This window comes from Neopelma chrysocephalum, unplaced genomic scaffold (assembly GCF_003984885.1).
Source record: "Neopelma chrysocephalum unplaced genomic scaffold, ASM398488v2 Primary Assembly neopelma1_63, whole genome shotgun sequence".
Classification (NCBI taxonomy): Eukaryota; Metazoa; Chordata; class Aves; order Passeriformes; family Pipridae; genus Neopelma; species Neopelma chrysocephalum.
The window spans coordinates 2,577,381-2,588,532 of NW_020897720.1; the positions used below are offsets into that span (position 1 = coordinate 2,577,381).

The 11,152-nt window shown below is 38.3% G+C and overlaps 1 protein-coding gene across 12 annotated transcripts in view; it reads right to left on the reverse strand.

Moving 5' to 3' along the window:
* The window catches only part of TENM2 (teneurin transmembrane protein 2), a 643,539-nt gene extending 635,006 nt beyond the window's left edge, over positions 1-8,533 (reverse strand). For all 12 annotated transcript variants that reach the window (XM_027682931.1, XM_027682929.1, XM_027682927.1 and 9 more), the window contains exon 1: positions 8,516-8,533. The gene's annotated coding sequence lies outside the window, so the exon portion shown is untranslated. The remainder of the gene's footprint in view (positions 1-8,515) is intronic.
* Positions 8,534-11,152: the final 2,619 nt, after the last annotated feature.

Sequence of the window (11,152 nt, forward strand, 5' to 3'; positions counted from 1 at the left end):
TCTGCAAGACCACCAAAAGCAGGAGCACTAAAGTAGATCAGGAAACAAGAGGATGCCGAACTGCCAGGCACAAGCTGATGTCAACCTATAAAACTTTGTACTGTACGTGTTCCTGGCAAGGCCAAAAGGAAAGTAGGAACCGGAGTTAACCAGGAATCACAGAAACAGCAGTGAAAAGAAGCCTTGGACACGGGTAATGCACAGCAGCAGGGCCAACAATGCCACTTAACAACTTCATGTCCATATTCCATTAAATAGAAAATCTCTGCAGGGAAAGGGAGTAAATTGGAGCACACTGGATTAGCTGTAGCTGGGGAAAGTGTAGAGTAGATGTCTGATTAGAGAGAAACTACAGCAGAGTTAATTTTCCAACTGCAACTGTAGTTTTGTAACTGTCAACAAAGGGCAGGAGTTTTAAGGGGCAATCCAGGAAGCAGCAGGGAAGCATCTCTCAGCTTTTCAAGGTTAATTGAGAAAAGGGGAGAGCCGAGCATACTGGTAGAGCTTGGTAAATTACAGGCAATGGGGCCGCTTGAGGACTGCATCTATTCACAGGAGTGAAGAAGATTCAGAGCCACAACTTCTCCCTGGCCTCATCTTTTACCATGGCATTTCGCACATTTCAAGATGTGTCCTTGTCTCTAATGCTGTGGTCAAGATTTTAATGTACTATGCATAGCAGTGTCTTGATTCTGCAGAGAGACTTGAGTACAGACATACTGCAACAGTCATTTTACTGGAAATAATATCTCCGCTTGAAAATAAACTAGATGGCAAAAATGAATGCTAGAGATATATTTAAAAGACTTGCAGCTAAGTAATGAGTTGTCCCTATCAAGAAGAAAGACAGAATTACACATTTTGATGAATGCAAGTTTCAGTGAAAAAGGTAATGGAGTGTCTGTAACAGCTGTCCATAAAGCATGTGACTTGATGCTTATGATGATTAAACAGAAATTAGCAAAAACCAGAATTCATTTGGCTCGCACAATCTAAAGATATTTGTAAAACTTTATCTCATTGGAGTGTTTCTAACAGTGATCTACAAAATATTACAAAGCTACTTTTAACAGACCAGTGATTTGTGAGAGAACAAACAAATGACTGATTAAATGCCATGCAACAAGGATTTGTTGCTGGTCAATTATGATGGATACGGGTTAATGGCACAGACCAATCCAGGCGCCTTGGTGAGGTGGCCTCATTTGTTCAACAGAGCTGTTGAAGTCAAGGTCAGGCACCCACTGAAAAAGAACACGGGTGACATTTCAGGCTGGGGGACTGTTTTCTGGAAGGCAGTTTACAATAAACAGCGTTAGTTTGTCCTGGTGAATAACTGAATACATGCTCCCACTGTTATGGGTTAGTGAAGATGACAGCTGGGAGTGGATGGGTGGCAGAGAGAGTATGAGAGCAAAAATAAACACAAGTTACATGTCTAGGCAGTATTAATAAGACCAATGTGGGAATACTGGCTTTGGGTACACACTTAGGATTAATGTTAATTATATAAAAACTGGAATAACTGAGAGACAATTAATGTAGGTTTTAGAAGGATAACTGTGTCTTCTCCCTGAACTGAGAGTCCTAACAGAAGACAGGGAACCATGCTCTCTTCTCCTCTTGTTCTCTGTTTAAAATGATCTTGGATTCCTTTAGATGTGGTGATACAGCTTCAACAGAAGACAGGTTTGTTCCCTTCCCTTTAATCTGGTGATAAGGGTAGTCTCCTGGGAGTGGGAGTCATGAGGCTGAATATGCATGAGGCCGCAGAGAATAAACCAAACACCTCATTTCTTGGGTCAGGTCTCTTTAACTACGGGATTAGTAGGTAAATGGTGACCACAGGCTACACCTCCTCTCACGTGTTTTAAATACATCAGCTCTGTTTAGTTCTTTAGACGAAAGAATGTAAGTGCCTTCAAGAACAAGTACCAAGCAGTGAATCTCAAGTGAATATAAGTGCATTCCTTCAGATTTTAGTAAAATGCCTGAGGAATGGGACTGCAGCCGGATCCCTGCCCCCGTTGGCTCCCTCAGTTACTGCTCCATGCCTGAGATGCTGAACAGGCAGGGCTGTGATGCACAGCCCAGAGCCTGCATGACTTATCAGCTTCAGTCCCTCACATCTTTGGGGGCTCTCTCAGAATCACCTTGTCACTCACAGAACCTGCTGACACGAGAGCATCTTGTCCCCTTTCAGAAGGGCCACGGCTCTGTCTTCTCACACTTCTTTGAAAAATTGACCTTCAGTGTGATTTAAAAGGAGAGAAGAAAGGAGACAACAAGAAAGATTAGCAGTTTACTGGTGGTAACTGCTGGGTGCTTGTTCCCTTGCTTTTTAAGCACATGTTTGAACTTTCTGACCTGGAACTGCTGATTTTTAAACGTCTCCCTATATATCATTATTTCTCTATTAATACGTAGCTGCTTTACCACACACATTGCTGCAGTTTGATCAAAAGAGGCATAATTAAAGAGTTTCTGGAAGCTGATGCTATGTAAATGCCTTGCACAATGAAGGTGAGATTTTAGTACTGCAGCTTATTAATGATAGGAACATTGAACATTTTACCTATGGAATGTGCATTGTGGTGTTGCTTGCACTCTAAATAGAAATGAAAATCTTTCTGAAAGTTACATTGCACCTCAAATGTAAGTTATGGGATTGATGGAGTGGTTACTTGGGTGAAGTTCAGGTGAAGATCACTGGCTGGCATCACACAAGGGGTCCATCCCAGATGATAACCATGATTTTTTCCAACTCTGTAAGTTTGAAATTGTGAAATGCAACGATACACCATAACAACATAGGACTCTTCAGAATAAAGAGAGAGCTTATCTTCCTGAACAATGCCTCTCAAATGCTTTAACATGTTGTAAAGAGGATTTTTTTAATTAATTGGTACAATTTCCTACATTTATCATATACACTGGAATATCATTAGTTGCACCTGATTTAGATGTCCTATTTTAATTCTTAATCCTATGCCTGCAATTGCATAGTAAGAAATACATTCTCTGAACAGTAGTCTGAATTATAAAAAAATAGAAAAAAATACACATGGGAGTATCTACCTGTTCCAAGGAAGTAACCAGTGGTGGTATAGGAGAAGGAGCCTTGTATCATGCAGTGAGCTACCAACAGAGGAGGAATGGCATGATGAAGTATTTTAATACTCTAGAATAACCATCTTTTGTAATTCAGTAAATGTGGTGTTTGTTTAATATTACAATAAGAGAGTTTGTGTCACCTCTTAAATATTGCCAGGAGCTGTGTGTAATTTGTCAGACAAAAAAAAAAAAAAGAAAGGTGTTCAAATTGTATTAGTATTTCCAGGTAGTTTCTAGTCTCTAGCCTTTTTCTTTTTTTTTTCCCCTTCTCTTCTAGAACCAGCCCATCCACCTTGTAAGAATTATAGCCTGTCTTTGAGATGGCTCAAATGGAAGCACTGAGCAGGTAGAAAGCCACTTGCTATATGCTTGAACAGCTCTGAACAATTCAGTGTCATCAACAAGTTTGCAGTTCTGGAAGAAGAAGAGGAGGAAAAAAAAGATGGAAAGTCCTTGCAGGTAATACCTGCTCAGCGGAAAATAAAGAAAAAGTGAAGACTTTTACAGGCACGGAACACTGTTGTACTTCAGAGGAATTGCTGCCTGCAAATGAGCGTGTTCAGCATGCACAGCCATCCCTAATGGTACCCCATCCCCAGCCAGAACTCCTCAGAATTCCACCTGAGTGCCATGGTGTGTGCCTGCAGTGTGTTCTGCACACAGCAGGCTCTGGACTTACATACCTAACCTCCTTTTCCCCTATAGTGCCACAAATATTTCAAAGGAATTCTGAGGAACATGGCTCCCAAGCAGTTGCTGAAGTGGACTAGTGCCATCTGCAAGCAAATGATGACCCTGTGCTCATCTGGCTGATCAAGAGGAGAATTCAGTGGGCACCGAGAAGAATTCTTGTGTTTAAATTGTCCAGCTCTCAGGAAACAACACCTTATGGGTATTAAAATTAGGTGTCACTGTTGAAGAGTTGGTGGGATGCACTGTTTCCACAGTAGTTACTGTACTAAGAGTGTTTGTGTGATGATCCTAAACCACTAACACAAGATTTAAACTAAATACATGAATATCAGGGCAGTTCTTACTCTATGAATCAAGACCCAGGTCTTTTACCTTCTTCTGGCCCACCAGTTACTGGAGTCATACTGGTTTCTAATACACTTTTTAGACTCCAGTTTCCCCATACTGAAATCTGTACTATCACTACTGTTGTAACATAAAGGGCAGATACAGTTGTTAACTAGTCCCTAGCTTGGTTTTGCAAACTCCTGACTGTTACTGAGAGTAGTTGCAAACTATTGCAATGTTAATTCTCTCAGCCATTTAAACGACTCTGACACCGCAGAGGATGAACAATTTCACTTGTCCTCCTGCTGTAATTACTGAGAGGTTGTAACAATTATGTTAAAGAAAAACTATTTGCTTTATGTAGTTGTCTGTATATGGAAATGCCATTGCTTTTTTGGAGTGGGAGAAAATACTGCAAGGTGATTATGATAAAAAACATGGAGGTCAGGGAGCATTCTGGATAGTAACAATGAGTTCACTGACAAAGAGAACAAAGGATAAAATCAACATTTATTTCTGATGCCAGAAGTTGTTTTTCTCAGCTCTGCATGAAGTGGTATTGGTGTGAATGAGTTACACCACAGATACTCACTCTGCACAAGAATGAACGGGCTGAGTTTGGGTAAATGGCACCACACAGACAGTTCTAGTACCTAGGCTGGGTGAAAGGTGATTTGAACTGTTTTAGCTGCAATAAGTGGAAGAATAACATATCTGGAAAAATAGAGAAAGAGAAAAGGAAACCAGCAAGGTATAAAGGATACAGTAGCTATTTTGCATAATACTGAAATCACTTCAGTTAGTCCAAGATTTGAAGTCTGACTCAAAGGCATTGTTAAGTTTGCAGTCTGATTCAGCAATAAGGGTGTAAACTGGTACAGACAAATCATCTGCTGCAAGGTGCATGTAAAAATGCAAAGAATGATTGGGGAAACAATGATAAGAACAAAAAAAAAAGTAAAAATAGAAGTGTCCATATATAAAACAGGGCATGCAGTTCATGACAGTTTACCTTCTAAGTGATACAATTCTATCCCTATATGAAATGCCAATGGAAACTTCACCAACAGTGTTTGTTCCTATTAAATAAGACCATTCTGGAGATTGGGGGAGCAGTTAGAGGAAGGGGAAAGCTGAATTTGTTACCTAAAAATACTTTTACAGATCAGTGAATCCTTTTAACTTCCATAGGCTCACTTGCAAATGTAAAATATAGTAGAACAATATTTTTCGGTTTTTTTGTATAGAAGAATTATCAAGAGAATGAGAAATATTAAATAATAATAAAACAAGATAAAACTCTCAAGACTGGGATAACTTTTTTCCCAACAGGTAGCATAATTTCTTTGTTATTGCACAACATTTTCAATAAAATAATGAAATGCTAGAGATGGGTCTTAAATATGCTATTACTTAATTTTATTTTCGCTTCAACCTTAATTTAGCCCCATCTTTCATGACTGATTTTTATGTTCTGTGCCTTCTTATACCCTCTTTTCTTTTAATGCAAAGTGTTTCCTTGAAAAGAAGTTCCGTGCAAGCACACAAAAGTACTCGCTTAATTTACCTTCTGACAAAACCCAACAACTCCATTCAGGATCAGGGCCCTATTTTTACTACTGACTAAAGAGAATGACACAGTCCTTTCTCTGTGAAGGTCATGGTTTAAGTGCCTGATTTCCTGAATACTGTATGAAAGAAGGATGATGAACTTAGCTGTTATCAGCTACTTTGTGTGAAGAAAGGTGCAAGATAAAGAGGAACTTTTCATGCCTGATCTCCTTTCATTATCTGTTGTGTTAAACTGCAGTGAGCAGTCCCTGAGAAGCCCAATATTTAATGCATTGGCTATAACAGCACCGGGCAATAGATTCATAAAGTGATATGGTACACACAGTTTACTTGCTGTAAATATGTATAATGCCAAGAAACACGTCCATTTATCACTTCTACCAGTAAGAACTCCTGCAGTGCAAAAAGAAATTAAGGCATCCATAGGAGAATGGGAAGTTTGAGCAGGAATTATGTTTTCAGGGGTGTATAACCTACAATGTCTGTTTTAAGGTTACAACAATGATGTGTAATAGCAATCACTAATGAAATGCCTGGATGCCTAAACACATTTTTTCAAACTGTAGATAAATAGGAAAGAAAAAAAACCAAAACATCGTAACTGTGAGGTTTGCTATGTCTAGATGTTGTATAAAGTTGAAATTTAAAGTGCTGAAAAAGGGAAGAGAATGCAAGCAACCCAAGGAACAATGTGAATGTTTACTCAACTAGATTAGTTTAATGGATGTTTTCTTTTGTGTTGTTTTCTTACTTTTATATATATCTGTATAAAATCTAAAAAGATCTGCCAGTGACATACAATTTCCTTTTAGTTTTACTGTCACTTCATTGTGATTTTTCTGTATTTTTTAGCAATTGTTTAGTTTGTCATGCTCATTAAAACATCATTTCTCTGCACCTAAAGGAACTTGTAAATGCTGGTTAACACACTATGACACCAAGGCATATTAAGCAAGTTATTTTATTCTTCCCATTCTCTGCCAAAGACATGTAGGTATACTTCAGTTATTTAAAATAATTGTCTGGGTGCTCTCACATTATTCAGTGTAAAATATGAGAGTGGCAGAACTTTCACACTGATACACATTTGCAGAAATGACATTTGTGAAACTCTATTTATATGTTCTCTGCATTCTCTTGCCCTATTAGTGTTAGCAAGGTGTGAGGGATCCTTTGTACTATTCATGTCATAAGATATTCCCAGGCTAATTTCTGATCTCAGGAAAAAAGGGGTGTAAGCTGAGGCTGTCAGATCCTCAGTGAGAGCACATACATGGGATATAAAGGTACCTCAAAAAGAGAACTGAAAATTCTCTCACTGTCTCCTCAGGAATGTGAAACTTAGCTTACTCATACCAAGATTACTTTTTTTTTTTTAATTATCACTATTGGAATAGTAAACTGAAATAGAAACTCTGAAATATAATATATTAAATTTAAAAACATGTACAAAGTTAAATATATAAAATCAAAAGCCTTTTTTTTTTTACATTGCTAGTAAGATTCTGGAACTGGAATTCACTCATCATTGAGTTCATTGTACACCATTTATCATAAGAATTCTGCAGTCTCTCAGGTCTGATGATCTGCTTCACTTAAAGAAAGTGTAAAACCCGACTTTTCCACTGTTCCAAATAAACACGTCTCTAAATATAATTAAGAATATATGCCTGCTATGCAAGGAGACATAGTTTGTACTAAATCACTAATGTGTTCATATTCAAACTTCAACATGTCTAACAATGGGCCATAAAAACCTTGGTGTCTGTCCATGACAGAGATTGCTACTCGTGACATAATTAAAGCTTGTCCCTGGCAATTAATCACCTTGACTGCCAACAAACAGTGTATTTATCTTCATTAGCTCCCTCCATGGGAGGCTTTCCTTTATGCCAGGGAGCCAACACCATGTGTGGGTGCTGAAGGGGCCCAGGGATGGAGGTGAGCTCTGCCCCTCCATCCAACCCCTCGGGGACAAAGGCAGGGCCTTGGAAGGGCTGGGATGGCACTGGCAGAGCGTCACAACTGGGAGAAAACCATCCACCAGGAATGGATGGAGCAAACCAGAGCACACCCATTTGGGCAAGGCACCCTGTGTATTCAGTGTAACTCCAGCCACAGCAAACCCAAGTCTGTTTAAGACTATGATTTTGTATTTTCGGCTTCCTTGTGTGTTTTAATTAAAGCCAAACAGAATTATGGACAGTACAAATTATTTTTCTCAAGTGAGAAACAAAAGAGAGGATGCCAAGCTAATTTATTTGCTTTTGTTTGCATCTCTTTTTCCATGATTATTTTAACAAATGAGTTTACCAGCAGGAATGTTTGGTAAAATAATGAAGCAAATATTGTTAAATATTGTGATTATTCATAGCAGAACCTATAAGTTATGTTTCTTCAATTGGAAAAGAGAAATGTGTTCTACGACCTACGTACCCATTCAAAAAAAGCTTGAATATTCAGAAAGCTCTGCTTATGAATGAATTACAGACAAAAAAATTATGCATAGATATTATTCAGCAAACAGTTTGAACATATACATCAGAAAAACTAGTTTGTTTGGAAAACTTGCAAACACATAATGGAGCAAAGAAATTATTCATTATGAATTATTTGCACAGCATCTGTCTTACTTTCTCATGTTAATTGCCTCTGCTAAACCACATTTTCACCCCCTCAGTATGTAAATTTAAATGATTTTGCATATTTTCTGAATACCCAGTAAATGCATGTTTCATTACCTTACTGCTTACATATTTTGTCACTCTAATTGCACTGGAGTTTATGTAATTTTAAAAATTTGACCTACCAGCTTCCTGTAGATTGCAACCTCTTCCTCTGGATTCAGAATATTGCCTAAAAAAAAAAAAGAAATTAAACCCATGCATATTAACCTCGTAAGGTAAGTGTTAATTCCCACTGTATTTATAAAAGCTAGGGTTTGGTTTTAATCACAATACCTTTACTGTAATTATTATAAATCTAGGACATGACCCACAATCGATTTGATTTAACAGAGAGAATTTTACTGACTTTTGAGAGCCTACAGCAGCAGGGTGATGTATCACTGTATCCTTTTGTGCTTCCTAAGACTCTTGTGTATAATTATTCTTTCTACAAATACAAGTTTATATGTCAGGCAGTTTGATTTCCTCTAAAAATATATCTTTTTTTGACTGAATTTGTGAATTTTTGATTCTTTGACCACTGACTCATGTTGGCTCTCTAAGAAACTCCACAAGGAGGAAATATGCACATTGTCTCCTGGTTCTTCTTTGCAATGACTTCATGCCACCAATAGAAATATGTGTCTTGTCAAAAGCTGTGCTGGTCTTGGAAACTAAATGCAAGTTTAACCCTTCAGAACTGTTAACAGAAAGAACCCCTTCAGCCTAATCTGTCCCACTGGGTCACTGAGAAAGCCTCAGGATGGGCTCACCATTATCAGCACACACACTCTGTTAGAGATCTGCAGAAAGAACTCCTGTTACAGCTCTTTGAGAAGTACAGAAATACACTTTTATAATGGCATAAACCTTTCTGTTTAGGATTCCATCTTCACTGTACCACAAAATACACAACCCCTGAAATTATTTGCTTTTTACTACTTTATACTGAGGTTACAAAACACTGTGTTAACTTGGGTAGCACAAGTGGGTAAAAACATACTTATTCATTTATTTGTGCTGTGGGCAGAAACCTGGCTGCATGCTTACAGCAAGTGTTTTGTAATAGCCATTAGTACATTGCCAAGGCACAGGAGGCAGATGTTATTGCCTGCACAGCTCTACTAAAAACTCAAGTTTTCTAACATCCTAATGGATTACAACAAGGGAAAAGAAAGCAAGATATAGTGTTATGATACAGTGCTTTTTGCATTAATATGAAACTTAATTGACTCATCCTCTACAGGTATTTGTGGGTCATAACAGAATTTCTGTCATGAGAAGTTCCCCATTACATCACAGGGACCCCAGTACTATTTTTGCTGCTGATCCATCCACCCTTCTGTTCCCTAATGCACCGGGCCTGGCTCTCAGATGACTTCTGAAATTAACAGCACCAAAAAATTTTGGGCCTAATCTTCAGCAACTCATTTTTTTGTAATATACCTCTAGGCTACTAAACACATCTATAGGTTTCTCCTCTCTACAGGGTGTGTTGTCCTGTGTGCTTTAGCAGTTCAGTGAGCTGAGCTGATTCAAATGAGCCTTGAAATGTTAAATACAACTTGTAATATCAAAGGTTCTCATATCAAATAATTTTCTTCCTGTGGATCCTAGGGAGATTAAGAACTCGTGCAGCGACTGAAATGTCCACTACTTACATCAAATATCTCAGCACTGGCTGTACCTGTTCATTGAAGAAATGGCTAGAAAATACAATTGCAGCACTTCTGACTTTATTTGTAAATCAGGCATAAGGAGCATAGTATTAGGTCCATATGGCAGAGTGAATGCTAAATGTTGAGTAATTGTTTCCCAGTGTGACAGAAGCCTTCATGTACAACCTTGGGATGATGTTTTCTTTGCAGCTGGTGTAGAAATTAATTTTTGGGCGAGACAGTAAACTAAATGCAGTATGGCTGCACTTCGAATTTTCCTTCAGTCTGCTTATCTCAAAGCCCAGAGAAAGAAGTTATCCCTCCTTTATTGTTTTTCTGGTTTTGCTTTCATATCTTGCAGCAGTGGCTGTTTATGGCTTGCTTGCCTTGCTTTAATTCTGAGCTGAATTAAGATGAAGCATGGTTGGAACAGTCCAAAATACCAGCACCCAGAACACTCCTGTGTGTTCAGAATTGAAGAATAGGAACTGTCAAGACATTGGCTGCTGCTTTCCCACCCTTTGCTTTGCAAATGCAGAAGAGATACTCAGAGAAGAGTCCTCTTTATCCTTTGTATCTTGGATCTGATCTGTTTATCAGAACAGCCCTTGTGCACTTGCTGGTGTACAAGGACAACCCTCCCTGTGCTGAGAGTCTGAGCTGGATCTCCTGTCCTAATTCTGGCACATTCCTACTGACACACATTTCTGTACTATAATTAACTTTAATTATCATATCTTAAAGCAACAATATGTCTTCTAATATGTCTTCTTGATAGTCTTCTAAAAAATAAATAGTTTGAAAGGTAATTAGTAAGTAATTCAGTGTGAAAATAGGGAGTTTGTGTTTTCCAGGACTAGCATTCTAGCTGTAAATTCAGTCACACAGAGGATCAAATGGTTCTGGAAAATTCTGAGAATAATAAATGGGCAGTCCTCAATATTGACAACAATTAAAAGAATTATATTAGCATCTAGAAAATAGCCCCACATTTATTTCAGGACCCTGGTTTCAGGAGAAAATGTGGAGTCTTGATACCACTGTGGAACAACTGGTAACTGCATGATGACAATCACAGGATACAGAAAGAAGTAGGGAGTACTCTAATGGAAAGCATATTGT